This window comes from Anomalospiza imberbis, chromosome 10 (genome assembly GCF_031753505.1).
Source record: "Anomalospiza imberbis isolate Cuckoo-Finch-1a 21T00152 chromosome 10, ASM3175350v1, whole genome shotgun sequence".
Classification (NCBI taxonomy): domain Eukaryota; kingdom Metazoa; phylum Chordata; class Aves; order Passeriformes; family Viduidae; genus Anomalospiza; species Anomalospiza imberbis.
Genome location: NC_089690.1, coordinates 8,077,768 through 8,091,453, shown reverse-complemented (window position 1 = coordinate 8,091,453; position 13,686 = coordinate 8,077,768). Strand labels below are relative to the sequence as shown.

Sequence of the window (13,686 nt, the reverse complement as noted above, 5' to 3'; positions counted from 1 at the left end):
CCATTAGGGACAATAAAATCCTCTAATCGGACCCAATAAAAAACCCCTAAAATCAGACCTGCACTTAATAAGGCAGGGCTATCTGTTGCTAACCCTGGCTGACTGCTTTCCACAGGGCACGAGTAGATGTGCCATCAGGAGGGAGGTGGGAATGAACAACCTCCCTTAGTTCACACAAGTGCAGCAGAGCTCATTATGTGCCCTGCTGCCTATTGCTGTGAGAGGTTAGAAACACTTCCTTATTTCCCCTGCCCTAACACACTTGCTGCCTTCCCCATTCTGTTTATTTTGTGCCACCAAAGCAATGACAATCATCTATGTGAAGCATTATTCCCTTATTCCCCAGCCTCCTTTCTGAGGTGAGCACAGTCCTGAACACAGAAGCAACTTCTAAAATTTTTAAAAAGAAAAGAAAAGAAAAAAGGAAGAAAAATTACTGCCACATCAATTTCTATTCAAATCACTTGGCACATTTCTCCAGTTCTTTTGCTGGAGACCAAGGTTCACTTCCAGCTCCCCAGCCTTCAATACCTCGGGACAGTGAGTGCTGGCACAGACTGAAACCTGGTGACCTTCCTTTGAGAATATTAAGTCTTGCTGGAGTTTCTGTGAGGTTAATCGATTCCACTCAGTCCTCTCTTGTGAAATCCTCGGACAGGAAAGAATAAGAAGATAAAAGCCAAGGGAGATTTTCATGCAATCCTTATAGCCTCAAGATTGCTTCAGTCTTTAATGGTGTTTGTCTCCGTTTCACCATCTTTGGAAAGTATGCTGCTAGTTACTCAAATTACTCCTTAAATAAAAACCCCCAGATACTGAACTGCACTTTTAATTTGCCAAGACCACCCAGTCTGTGCCACATTTGAAGTACTACACAGCAAATTACAGTGCAACACCATGTGAGTTACCAGAACCACTTGAGATCACAAAACTTTGTGAAGAGATAGATTTACCTTGCACAGTCTGGCACACAAAGAGCATTGAGTGCAAAGAAATTTGAGTGGTTATAGACACATGGAAACTGGCATTAAACACTGCCCTATGGAGCCATCCAGGCAACACTGATCCCAATCAAATTGCCAAACCCTCTTCCCTCTTTGCCACAATTTCTGTTGACTGGGCACTCACAAATGCAGTTTTGCTACTGAAAGGTCCAAACTCATTGGTTTGCAGCAGCTGGAGCTCAGTGGTGCCTCTGTATTTTCCTGAAGCTGATGGAAAACATGGACTGGCTTCTAGACTTTCCTCTTGCTCCCTCACATTGTGAACTGCACCACAACTGGGGCAGCGGTGGACCTTTGTCTAATGTGGACATTTCACATGTGGCAAAAGCAAATGCTACCTCAGTGAGATACAGAAGGAAGCAAAGTGCTAAAATCCCCTTCACTCTTCCCTGAGTAAACTAGTCTCCAGAGTTATCCCATCAAGGCACTGCTCTTGGACCAAAGTTTGGCCACACCTTGGGTTGTGTACAATACTGGGCACAGGAGTGCTTGAGTTGTGTACATGACTGGGCTGAGCTGGCCATTGTCCTGCTCAGAGCCAGCAGGGAGCACCAGGGCCCTCAGGGCCCCAGCATTTATGGAGCTCTGGAACACACAAGGCATCCTTGGAAACAGCAGATCTGATCAAAAGGATTTTTCTGCTGCGAAAGCATCCCCATTCCAATGTCTGCACCTCACCTTCTGCGATCAGTGCTGCTTTGATGTGGTCAGGATCCTTCTACCCTGCAGGTCCCCAGCCATCCCAGCCAGCAGCAGCAGCAGGAGGATCCACATGGAATAACTGGGCAAGGACTGCTGGCACAGCCCAGCTCTGCACAGCACTCAAATCCCTATTTAGCAGCATGAATAAAAATAGTTCAGTTTGGACATCCAAAAGCCAAAATGGGGTAGGAATATATTTAAATCAAGAGGTAATTTCTGAAATGCAGAGTGATTCCTAATTGTTTCCTAGTGTTCATGAGGTTGTACTGAGAGATGCTACTTCACTTCATCACTTTTAAAATGCTACACAAACTTCACACAACTTACATTTTGAGCAGCAATCTCTCCATTCTTTCATCTTAAAAAATAAAAAAAAACCTTCATTTTTCTTCCAGGTTACAGACACTGATTAGGAGTGCTATATAATCTTTGGAGTGCTATATAATCATCTGTCCAACAATCATCTAATTAATTAATCATTGGTAATTAAAATGACCTCCTTTTGACTGATACCTGATCTCAGAAAGGTTCAAAAGAAACTTGACACATGTTGTGTCATGTTCCAGCATAACCCACTACAGGTATTTTATCATGTTATGCCACATCTGGTTTCCAGAGAACAAAATCAACTGAGGAACAAATTAAAGGAGGAACCAGTTGTACATGTATCAGATCTAACCAGTTCAAATATCTGGCAACATACAGGAGCAGGTGAACTTCCAGTGTACTTGTAGGACCATTGTTAACCCCAGAAACAAAATTATTTTTGGATATGTCTAAGCAGGGACATCTGATAACAGCATATTATCTGTGCGATCCCTGCTGTACTTAGATGCTACCAGAACCTACTTTAGAGAAAATCTGACTAAAATCTCAGCTAAACTGACAAGAGAGAAAAATCATCCCTCATGTTTTGCCTGTACAAGTCCTGAAAGCCCATAGACATTGAATGTGAGATGTGCAAATTATGAGGAAAATGAATGGTCTGGCCATCCCACACCTCCTGAGATTCTCTTATCTTACATGGGATCTGCAGACTGACCCACAGCCCCTCTGTTGCACTTCCTGGTCACTGCAGTGATCAACCACACTAAATAATGCTGTTCAGGGAAAGCTGCTACCCCCATCCCATGGGCAGTCCAAACCTCAGACAGGGAAATCCATGTGCTGCAATGATTCAGGGCACTTGGCTCTCATTTGCCTTTTCTAGGTGCTTCCTTCTCATAGATCCACCAATGCACAGCTCTGACTTCACTTTTAAAATTAATTGAAATGCAGTAATAGCATTTACTTCTTTCTTCATGGAAATTTTGTCAATTAGAGAGGGAAAAGCATTTTTTGGGAATAATAGTTCAGCTATAGAGTTGGAGTCCTGCCCTCCTCACAGCAGCACAGTTGAACATTTCCATTGAGTGTGTTGATGGCTGAAAACAGAAATAAACATTTACTTTTTTTTTCTGAGGCTAAATAGGAGTTTTTTAAAACAAACATGGAACAAGTGAACCAAGGGGTTTTGGGGCAGAAAATCTATCGAATATAATAAATTGTAGGTCTCCTTCCAATGGGATATTGGTTTTCAGTATATAATTAATAACAAGAAAACTATATCCTGACTTTGGGGTCTGCATCAGCATCCTGGAACAAAAACTACCATAAATTAGCATCAATTATGTATTAAAGTTCCAATTAACCTGGCTGACACTGATATACTTTAACAAGGTACACTTAGATAAAAGAAGCAACTCTCTAATTACTTGGAACAGGACCTCCTGACCCATTCTGCTCTTTTATCCCAATGCCAACCTAATGAGGAAGGAAGTGTAAGATAGGAAACTGTGCAAAGCTGTAGCACCACAAGATGCCCCTTGGGAAATGATTTTACCTTCTTGCTAATGATTAACACTTTATTGCTCTCAGTGCCTTTTAACTGTTTTCAGAAGAAGTGGTTTTGAGGCTGAAGTTGCTAATGTTCATTTCAATGTGGAAATCTGCCATCTAATGAAGGCCCTGGTCCCATGTTCCTTCTTTGTGACACACCACATACACAAAATTTGTGATGGTGGCACCCAGGGTTGCTGTACACAGATTTAAAGTGTGCTCCTTGAAGTATCTAGGTCCAGGCCTGAGTGACGATCACACCTTTCACCAGAACACCTTTACCAGAACAGTTGGTTTAAACATATTTTTCAGCACTGAAATTTTGTGCAGAGACCGAGGGCGAAAGGTAGACCTGTGTAAAACCTGTGCTGCCTCTAGGGAGAGCAACATCAAGGTGAGGGTGGAACCAGGAAGGTGTTTACGGAGCATCTAATAAGGCACAACTTTTTTCTTCCTTTCTATGTTCCTTGAAATCAGGTAACTTTGGATACTATGTCCAGGGGAATAAATCCAGAGGCATCTCCTCTCCCTTACCAAACAACAGGCAGTTGTAGAGTGTCCAGTCCAGCAATCTGCTCTTGTTCACTTCTGTTCAGTGATCAACTCTTCTACCCTAGACTGACCCACCAGAATTTGAACATATGCAGTTATGCAAATGGCCAAGAGAGCTGGTTTTATTCTGTTGCTGTGTTTTCTTAAATCACTCAAAAATGTTGTACTCTACCACTGAAAAACAGTTCCCCAAAGCAAGGCAATTCCTGCAATGAAAACTGCAGAATAACTAACTTGTCTTTGAAGAACAATTTTTTGTCAGTGCCAATTCTTCCCCTGTGTCTTATCAGCACATAAAATAGTTTGAAATTAATGATGATGCTGACCCCTTATTAGTGGTTTTCCAGTGCAATAGCACTGGGAGTCTTGGCTTTCACACTTGATCTCCCACTAGCCACACAAGTCTGACTTCTGTCCTTTAGGAGAAGAGGTGTTGGTGGAATCCATCAGAGGCACCTCCTAATTATAGTCACAGTCTTCAAAACTCAGAGGGAAGCAAACTCGTCACTGAGATTGCAGCTGGATGATCCCTGCAGCGAGTGCTTTCCTAGGCCCTTGCAGTCAAAGGTTATCTTCCACCTAAGCCATGTCAAAATTTAAACTTAAACACACTGGGTCATGCTCTTCCCTACATGGAATTTCACTGCAGAGGGAGAGAGATTTTCCTCTAGTGCTGCTGAAACACACAGCACTGGAAGAGAATTTCAGCAGCTCCAAGCCTGGAATCACAACTCCTTTCCCAGGCTATTGCTGTTGGATGCAATGTGCTTCATTTGCAACAGCAGCCAGCAGACAATTCCCCAATTACAGCTTCTCCATCAAGATTTTCAGAATTCCTTTGCTTTAGTTGGGAATTTTGTTTCTATCATTTTCCTCCTAACTTTGAGCAATCCTCCCAAAGCCAGCAGAGAATGAAGACAGACCTAAAAGAAATTCTTTAGTTGCTAAAAGGGTCAGAGTAAGGTCATCTGCAAGATTTGAACAGTTCATCGATGCCCCAAGCTAACACTGCCATGTGCATTATTCTCCTCCCCTGCATTTTCTGCAGGAATATGTCTGGATCATTCAAGTAGTTTGTGAAGATTGAAAAAAGTTTTACAATCAATTTTGGCCTTTTGTGACATCCCCAGCGACTTCAGTAAGCCCTTGTGGAAAAAGGCCCATCCACAGTTCATATGTGATGCACACCCCTTGATCCAGCCCCATTTGAACCAAGCTCTAGCTGAAACATCAGTGGGAATTGAATCAGACTGACAGACTATTATATGTGCACCAGAGGGGACTGGCTCATAAGTCTCTTGTGGCAAACATGCTACTTATACAGTATCCCATTCAGATAAGTGACCTACTTATTGGTTGCATGTTGTAAGCTATTTTGGAGAGAGCAATGTGATCCTTGCTGTTCTTTGCTTTGAGTAAACTTTAGCCTTTGGGTATAAGAATAGGGAAATTTGACATCCATGTAATAGAGGACAGCCATATACATTCAGAGTGGGATTTTCAAAACCATTCATAACTGCAGAAAGGAGAAAGAATAAACTCACAAAGCTTTGATTCTCACAGGAATACATCACTTCAGTAAATATCTAGGTGCCTTTATTCTCTATCACACTGGAGTGGGCCTAAGTCCTGGGAAAATAAGACAATTATTTGGTATTGCACAGCTGCAGGTGTACAGAAACATTAAGGAGTATTGCCATCTCTATTTCTTACCATTTGAAGGGAAGAAGTCCAATTTTATTAGACTATTACTAATGTGAAAAGAGGGTAAAGGACAGGACTTCAACTTTGTTTTGCTAGTTTGTGCTATTGATTAAGTAAGTCCATCACCTTCCCTGCAAGGCTTTGCTTGGGAGTGAACAGATGTAAAACCCACCATGGAATATCCAAAGAAAAACACCCTTTTAAAATGACACAGGGAGGGGAAAAAAGTGTTCTTGAGATCTTATCTCTTTCCCTTCCAGCTTTACCCCTCCATTGTTTTAGGCAAAGCAAACTGCAGGAAGAGCTGTCCTTATCAGCCAGGGCTGCCGTGGCACACGTGCCTCAGCACGAGCTATAAATGCATGCACACCCTGGCTCCCAGTCCAGATGACTTTGTCCACTGGTGAGCAGCTTGTGAAAGCCCTTCAAAGCTCTTCAGTGAGCCAAGGGTGACAGTTTACTCAATCTTTTGTAGCTCCTCTGACCCTGCCTCGTTCAAAGGAAAGCTTTTTTTTTTTTCTCCTTCCTAATTCTTCCCACTCCCTCTTTTGGAGGAATGAGAGAAAATTTAAGTGCTCTGCTTTGACACTCAGCTTGCTGCTTGCATGCAGTCAGGCCAGCTGCCTCCCCAGATCTCCACTGCATTGTCGATATGCTCCTCTTGTGCCAAGACAAAATTTATAAATAGATTTGCCCAGTCAGTAAGCCCTTTCTCTTTAGAAAGACAGGGATTCAGGCAAAAAGAGGATTATTGATAACATGCAACATCTTTATTATAGCAGAGACTGCTACTGCTACTATAGTTAAGGACCTGTCAGCATTTCTATTGTAAGATTTTTTTTTTTTTTTTGTGCTAAGGTTTAACTTGGCAGTTAAAATTTAAATATAGTAGAAGCTGGACTTTTTCTTGCAGGAATTCAGCAAGAGTGTTAGGCACAGGGCTCTCTCCTCTCCCTAATTAGCAGTGAATTCAATGAGTTTTAGAGCTTTTCTTCTGAATATGCCTCTCCTGTTTTCTGAGCAGTGGTGAGTAACACCTGATCCACCATCACGTTTTATAGAGCAGAGAGAAGAGCACAGGGCAAACAGAGGGCCAAATCCTGCTCTCATTAGTCATGGTGCTTGAATAGCATTTGGCCATTACAGGAACACAGTTTTGGCTAACTTCCCATATTTTCATCTACCAAAAAAAAAAAAAACAACCAAAAACCAGCAGAGGGAGATGCTAAAAAAAGTCCTTTCAAAATCATCTCATTTAGTAGTTAATTTTCCTTGCAATGCATGCTGGTAGGACAGCACAATCTGCCAAGTGATGAATGTGTCTTGGGAGTCACCAGCCCCACCCCTCTCCCCTTGTAGTCTGTGCCTCTCTTCAGCCTCTGGCAAATTGCCTAATTTCTGCTCTGCCTCAGTTTCAGGATGGAAAACAGTAAAACCCACACAAATGGTTTTACACACAGAATTCATTCTGCTGCAGCTCAAGCACTTTCTGGCAGGAAATAATCCAGCTCCCTTGGACTTCAGCAGTAATTAGCCCGAGTGCAAAGCCACAGCTTGTTACTGCAGAGTCGCCGGCATCCCCAGACTTGTGTAACTTCAGTAGTCTTGAGGACAGGACTGCTAAAATACTGCACTGTGCACACAAGGGTTTCATCAAAATAAGGCCATCTTTGCTTTCAACTGTGCTCACAGACACATGCAAGTAAGCAGCAATGTGTCCTCTGATCAATTTTCTCTTCTTCAGGGTTAAAAGAAGAGGAATAAAGTATTTGTGCATTTCATGGTATTCATGTCTTCTGGGGGAAGAAGAAAAAAAAAAAGAGGGTTATGTTGAAATTCAGCCACTGATATTTGCTAAGATTTATGGGAAAAGAGTGGTGAATTGACTGGGGGCCTGCATGGGGGAGTGGTAGATGTATTTTCCTTTGCTTTGCTTCTCCATGGGATGCTGCATGTCTTTTTCTCACAACCAATACAGCAGAACACTTTGCTTTAAGGATCTGAACAACTTTGCTCCCTCTCAGCCTGAAGTTAAACCCTTAATATTAGGAGAATGTGGGCCTTTCTCAGGGTGCTTTAAGTTCAGTGTATGTTACATAAAGTCCTCTACACACATGGCACAAAACATTCTTTGACTTGTGCCTCTCAACATTTGTATTTGTGGTCAACTGAGTAGTATCTTTTGTGTGCTGATTCCCACAAAAGAATAATACTCGTCTGTTTTTTCTGTTGACAAAATCTTCAAATCCTACTGCCCCTCTGAAACATTAAAACAGTGCATTTCTGTCTAGTTTTATTTTTATGATATGAGGATTTAGCTAAGACTTTGACACCATGGAAACTAGACACAGGACACGATCCTGTTCTATCTAAATATATCCCCCGACTTTCAATCACGCTTGCCTCTTTTATATTTTCATGAAAACTGCTCTTTACCTTCCTCCTTTTAGGCAAGTTTTTTGGCTAGCGGGATCACCTTGGGCCCACCCTTAGCTTTCATCATCAGCCACTAACACTTCAAGAGAGAATCACATGCACTGAGTGCAGGGGACACAGGACAAGAAAACTGGCCCTGAAATGCCATGTAGCATCATGGAGGTAATTCTCAAAGAAAAAGAATGTTAAATGGAAAGTAACTTTTAACCCTCCTAAGTGCCAAATGCAACTTCATTAAGCAAAGCAGATAATCTTTTTCCTTGTGCTGTAACAAGAAAGGACTGTCTCTTTCTTAAGCCATCAGCTCTATTATAGATCTTTGGGTATTTTCTATTACTGTCTTTGGGCATTAGTTTTTTATGGCTAGTTACAACTCAGTCATAACACTCATTTATTCTTCTTATACGCAGGGATACAACATTACCATTATTATGTTTTAAAAAACCCCAAATTATCCCTTTGTTATAGTTCACACAGGTTCTGCTTGAGTAAAAGAGGTGGGAGGGACAAGCCTGAAATGCAATTTAATGAGAACAAATTTGCCATTTCAGTGTGGCATCAGAAAGCTGCACTTCTGGAAATAAAAAATCTATACCTGTCTCTTAAAACCATATGTGTGAGCTAACGTGGGTTTTCCTACCACTGCGAAATCAGGGCACAAAACTGAGGCCAGATTCAGGAACTCAGTGTAGTTATCAGGTAACCCTGGTGCAAGTGAGGGCACACACAGCCCTCACAATGCTAGATGGAGCTGCCTCTCCATTCCTTTCTACCAGACACAGCAAAAAGGCAAAAAAAAAAAATCCCCTCCAAAATAATTCAGTATTTCTGCCCACCATAGGCTGAGTGGCTATTTTTGAGCAGCTTAAGTGTCAACATTTGTTATTTTGCCTGCACCAGTCAAGTGAGCTGATAGCTGAATGAAGAAGGCAAGACATGCAGGAGGAGTTGGAACAAATGTCTTAAATTTTTGAGCCTGTCTATTTTGCCAGTGACCCACAGAGTGGGGAGCTGTGTCAGCTAATCACTCAGCTGGCCACTGCCGACAGACAAATACCTCGTGGTGACACCTGATGGAGTCCTTACAAAGCACCAACCTTTCAGGGCTTGGAGCTGAGGCTGAGCCAGCGCCTGGTGCTTCTGCACAGCCCCAACAAGTGCAAAAAGTGCTCAGATCAATTCCTTAAAGAGCAGGAATTTGTGTTTACTTGGGCATTTTTGTCCTAAACCAGCGATGATAATTAACTGATTAAAGATATGACAGTCATCAAAAGCAATAGCACATTTTTAAGGAGCATGCAACAATAGCTCACTGCTTGTATGGCTTTAATTGTAAAAGCAAATAATTACATCCTTTTCAAGGCTTGAAGAGAATTGCTTTCAACTGTAAACAGAAACTATGAAAATTCTCCAGCACAATACCCATTTTTAAATGGCCACTTTTCCTAAAAGAAAAAAAAAAAAAAAGCTTGCAACAGCTGTGTTTCAGGTGCATATTCAGGGAGTAATTACTGACATGCACAGTACCCAGATAATCAGATAAGGCTCTGCTCATCATCAAGGTGTCTTGACCCATGGATGGAATTGGCCCACATAATTTTTTTTTTTTTTTTTTAAATCACAGCAGGGCTCCACATGCAATGCTGGCTACACTGGGAGGAATGCAGATGACCTCAGGACTGAGTCAGTTCCTCTATCATTACTCTACAAACCACTGCAGTGGCTGGTTCACTTCTCTTCTTTCCAGTTCCCCTCCCAGCATCTGATAAATCTCATATTCTTTGTGCACTGAGAAATAGGGACTCATTGCAAATTCTGGATGCAAACCATAGAGGAAAGCAAAGTGTGAATGCAGCTCTATCTGCCTCACAAACCTTTTATATTCTGATGGATTTTGGTGCCTGGGATTGATCTCTGTATAAGCTACACAAACAAAACAGAGGTCACAAAGGACCATCCAACAAACAAACCTAATTACTGATACCTTCCACCTGACACAGGCAGCAGGGTTTTTACATCAGCTTTCTTCTACCCCAACTTCTCTGGGGTCTGACCAAACCTCCCCTAAAGTGGCAACAGAATCAGATTTAACTGGACTAGAGTTGAAGGGATCTTTGCAAACATAAGTTATAACCCATGCAGTAAACAAAGTTTGATATGAAAACTGAAGTGCCTTAAAAGACAATTTTTAGCTGCTTACAAAGGAACAGGCTTGCCAACCTGTGAGGTATGAAGTGTATGTGGAGTGTAGAGCTACACCAAAAGTCCTTTCACATCAGCAATCTTAAGCACTCAGCACTGAGCTTTGTTGCTTTGAATGTTTCCAGCTCCTGAAGCAATTCCAGGCAGACATGCTGACAAAAGAATAATTTTATCAGCATATGGCTGATCACAGCATCCAATTCCACCAGTATGAAATGGCCCCACAGTGCACACCAGCGTTTCTGCATACAAGTGGAACAGATGCTGCAGAGATCAATGTAATAACAGTTTAATTAATTTTAGTGTCAAAGTCAAATGCTTCCTTATTTCCAGTTGACACGTCCCTAATTTCATGGTCGGCTCTATAAATTTTGGAAACGGGAGGAGAAATTTGATTTGAGGGTAAAATACTGCAGAAAGGCCTTAAAAAATGCAAGAGAAGCACTTCTTCACAGTATTGACAACCTTAAAGCCATAGTATGTCCATTGTCCTCACTTTGTTATGAGTGTTTTACAGTCAGAGTTTCATTTTCACAAAACACACCCCTTGCTCCAAGCAGTCCTCTGGCATAAAAGTGCAGTAGCATCCTGGAGCTCCAACCCTGGAACAAGATCCCATTGCAGGTGACATACTGGGCTAGGAGTCAAGAGATGGCTCAGACCTCACTCTGCAAGCAGTGTTTTCTGTTGGACAGCCTGAGAATCCATTTACCACTAAAAAATCTCTTTGTATCAGAGTGAGATCTTTTACCCCACTGCACTGGTCAACGTTGTACAGCCCCTGCTCCAAAATGGTGTTTAGTAGATGAGCTGGACATGTGGAGAAGAGGAAATGATTCCTTGGAAATTCTTTTTTATATCTCCCGTCACCAATAGCACCAAGCACTATCTGTAAATTACAACAGTGGAAAGGCTGCATGTCCTGCATCTCCCATTATTGCACTACTGTCCAGCTCCACAGAACAGACTGGGCAAAAACAGCACGTTAAATAAAAACACATTCAACAAGGAAACATTGCACCCTGACATCCAGTCAAGGCAAGTTAAGCAATCTATTAATAAAACAATTGTAGGAGCTATTGACACAGTTGTGTTCTGAGTAGCCTTTGGATTGTCACAACACTGAGAAGAGACAGAGGGTGGTGAGAGACTGCTTGCTGCACAAAGTATTATTAAGCTGAAATGTGTCCAGCAAATGTTTGCTCCACAGGCAGGAACTACGAGTGCCTGTTGTGGTCACTTAGGCCTGAAACCCAAGATTTCAGCGATTTTGTCTGAATGCATTTGCAGGGCTCTGGGTGACATTCACCAACACAGGCAGGTCTCAGGTTTCAGCAGGAACTAATCTACCGTCCTCCTGCATCTATCACTTGCAATGACCCAAACTAAAGAGCATCATGCACACCCTGCCTGCTCTGACACTCGCTGGGCTATCACCTCACAATTAGGACTCTGCCTCTCAAGGTATTTCATTAGCAAGAGGCTGCCAGGACTCTGCACACGTTGTCAAACAAAGAGTGCCCCGATCACAGCAGGCACTGCCACAGAAATCCCCCACCCCTCCAGCAGCCTCCTCCCATCTTGAAACAAAGGCAGGTTGAGGGGAGAAGTGATGGGGACGGGAAGAAGGGAAACCTTAGCAATGCTTGAGCAAACACATTTGGAATGAGGCTTAGGTTACTACACATGTCAAGGGGATTTTTTTCCTCCCCCTCCTCATGCTGGCAAACTGTTGATGACCACAGGCATGGAGGGCTCTCAACAGGGGACCAGCAGATACCGGAGGCAAAAGGACCTGGGGGTTCCTTGTGCAAAGGAGAGCATCTGACAAGGCACATCCTCTGGGTGCTTTTGTTTGAGGGCTATGCTTCACTAACAAATCCTGTTGCACTAAGATTGCAGGCTGCAGATATCCTAACAAAAACAAACCCAGGGTACTACCTTTACATCTAAATTATTTCAGGGAAGAGCTGTTAACAGCGGGATGACAAACACCACAGTCCTTGAGCTCATGTGTGCAAATCTGGAACAACTGCTTGCGTTAGGATATCACACAGAAAAATCCCACAAATCAAACACAGTAATACCAAGTGCTTGTATAGCATGTTTTACCTGCAGCTCTTGGAGCGATTACAAAGAGAAATGAAGAAGAAAGGCTCATTACCACCATTTCACAGATAAGGAAACTGTGGCACAGAAAGGAAGTGATTTGTCCTGCAGCCCAGTGGAAGAACAGGGCAGTCAAGTCAAGCCTCTTAAGTCCCAGTCCGATGCCCTCTCCCCTGAACTATTGTAGCTGACTCTGACCCTGCAGGAACTTCACATTTGTCATTATGCTTTACACCTTGATCATGAGGCTGGGTGCCTTCAAAGCACTGCCCTCAGCTCCTTGGCCAGGAGAGGAAAAAGCTCCCATGTACCTAATCAAATATAATTGCCATTCCCAGAGAAAAGAGATTCCTTCTCAACTCCTCTGGATGATAATTCACCCTGTGTTCAGGTGTAAATGTAATGCTATATGTAAGCCAAGATAAAAGTAGCTCCTCTGACCACTTTTAACTCTACATCCCTTATGCAGTAAATTTCATACACAGCTATTGAAATAGTACCAGAAATTGGCTGTAATTTTGTTGTCCATTAATATAATTTCATACAGCAGTTTTAGAGTATTCTTACTAAAATGTGGGCTCCAGGGAAAGCTTGTTTAACAATAAAAGCCTTTCACCTTTAAACACACGGCAGAGAATTAGTTTAACTATTGAACTGCAACTGGGGGGACAAGTTTGCACCAAGGCACTGGCCCAGCATCCTTCGAGGCTCAGGTACAGCTACAGCTGCAGTTGTGTCACACAGGAACAGAGAAATAGCCAGGACAGGAATATGGGTCAAAATCATCACTTGAAAGCTAACCTGGAAAACAGTAAATCACCAGTGGGTATTTCAGAGTGTGAGCACAGAGTGCTTGAAAAGAGGGACACTGTTTAACAAGTCTCTGCAGAGTGTCATTCCCACGATCAGCCGTGTGGGTTTAGGATGCAACATGAATACAACCTCACGAGACACATGAGAGCATCCTGGTGGGTAGACAGCAGGTTTCCTCCCTGTGCTTCTACCAAAAGGTCATTACTGTGACCAAGCCACTCAGTTAAATTATCAGATGTGAACAGTTAAACAGGGCCAGGGAGGAAGGGATGTTTTTCCCTTAGGT

The 13,686-nt window shown here is 42.6% G+C and overlaps 1 long non-coding RNA gene across 1 annotated transcript in view; it reads right to left on the bottom strand.

Moving 5' to 3' along the window:
- Nucleotides 1–2,794: 2,794 nt before the first annotated feature.
- LOC137479801 (uncharacterized) overlaps nucleotides 2,795–13,686 on the bottom strand; it is an 83,984-nt gene continuing 73,092 nt past the window's right edge. Inside the window, exon 8 of the long non-coding RNA XR_011002529.1 lies at nucleotides 2,795–3,341. This is a non-coding gene — a long non-coding RNA (uncharacterized lncRNA). The remainder of the gene's footprint in view (nucleotides 3,342–13,686) is intronic.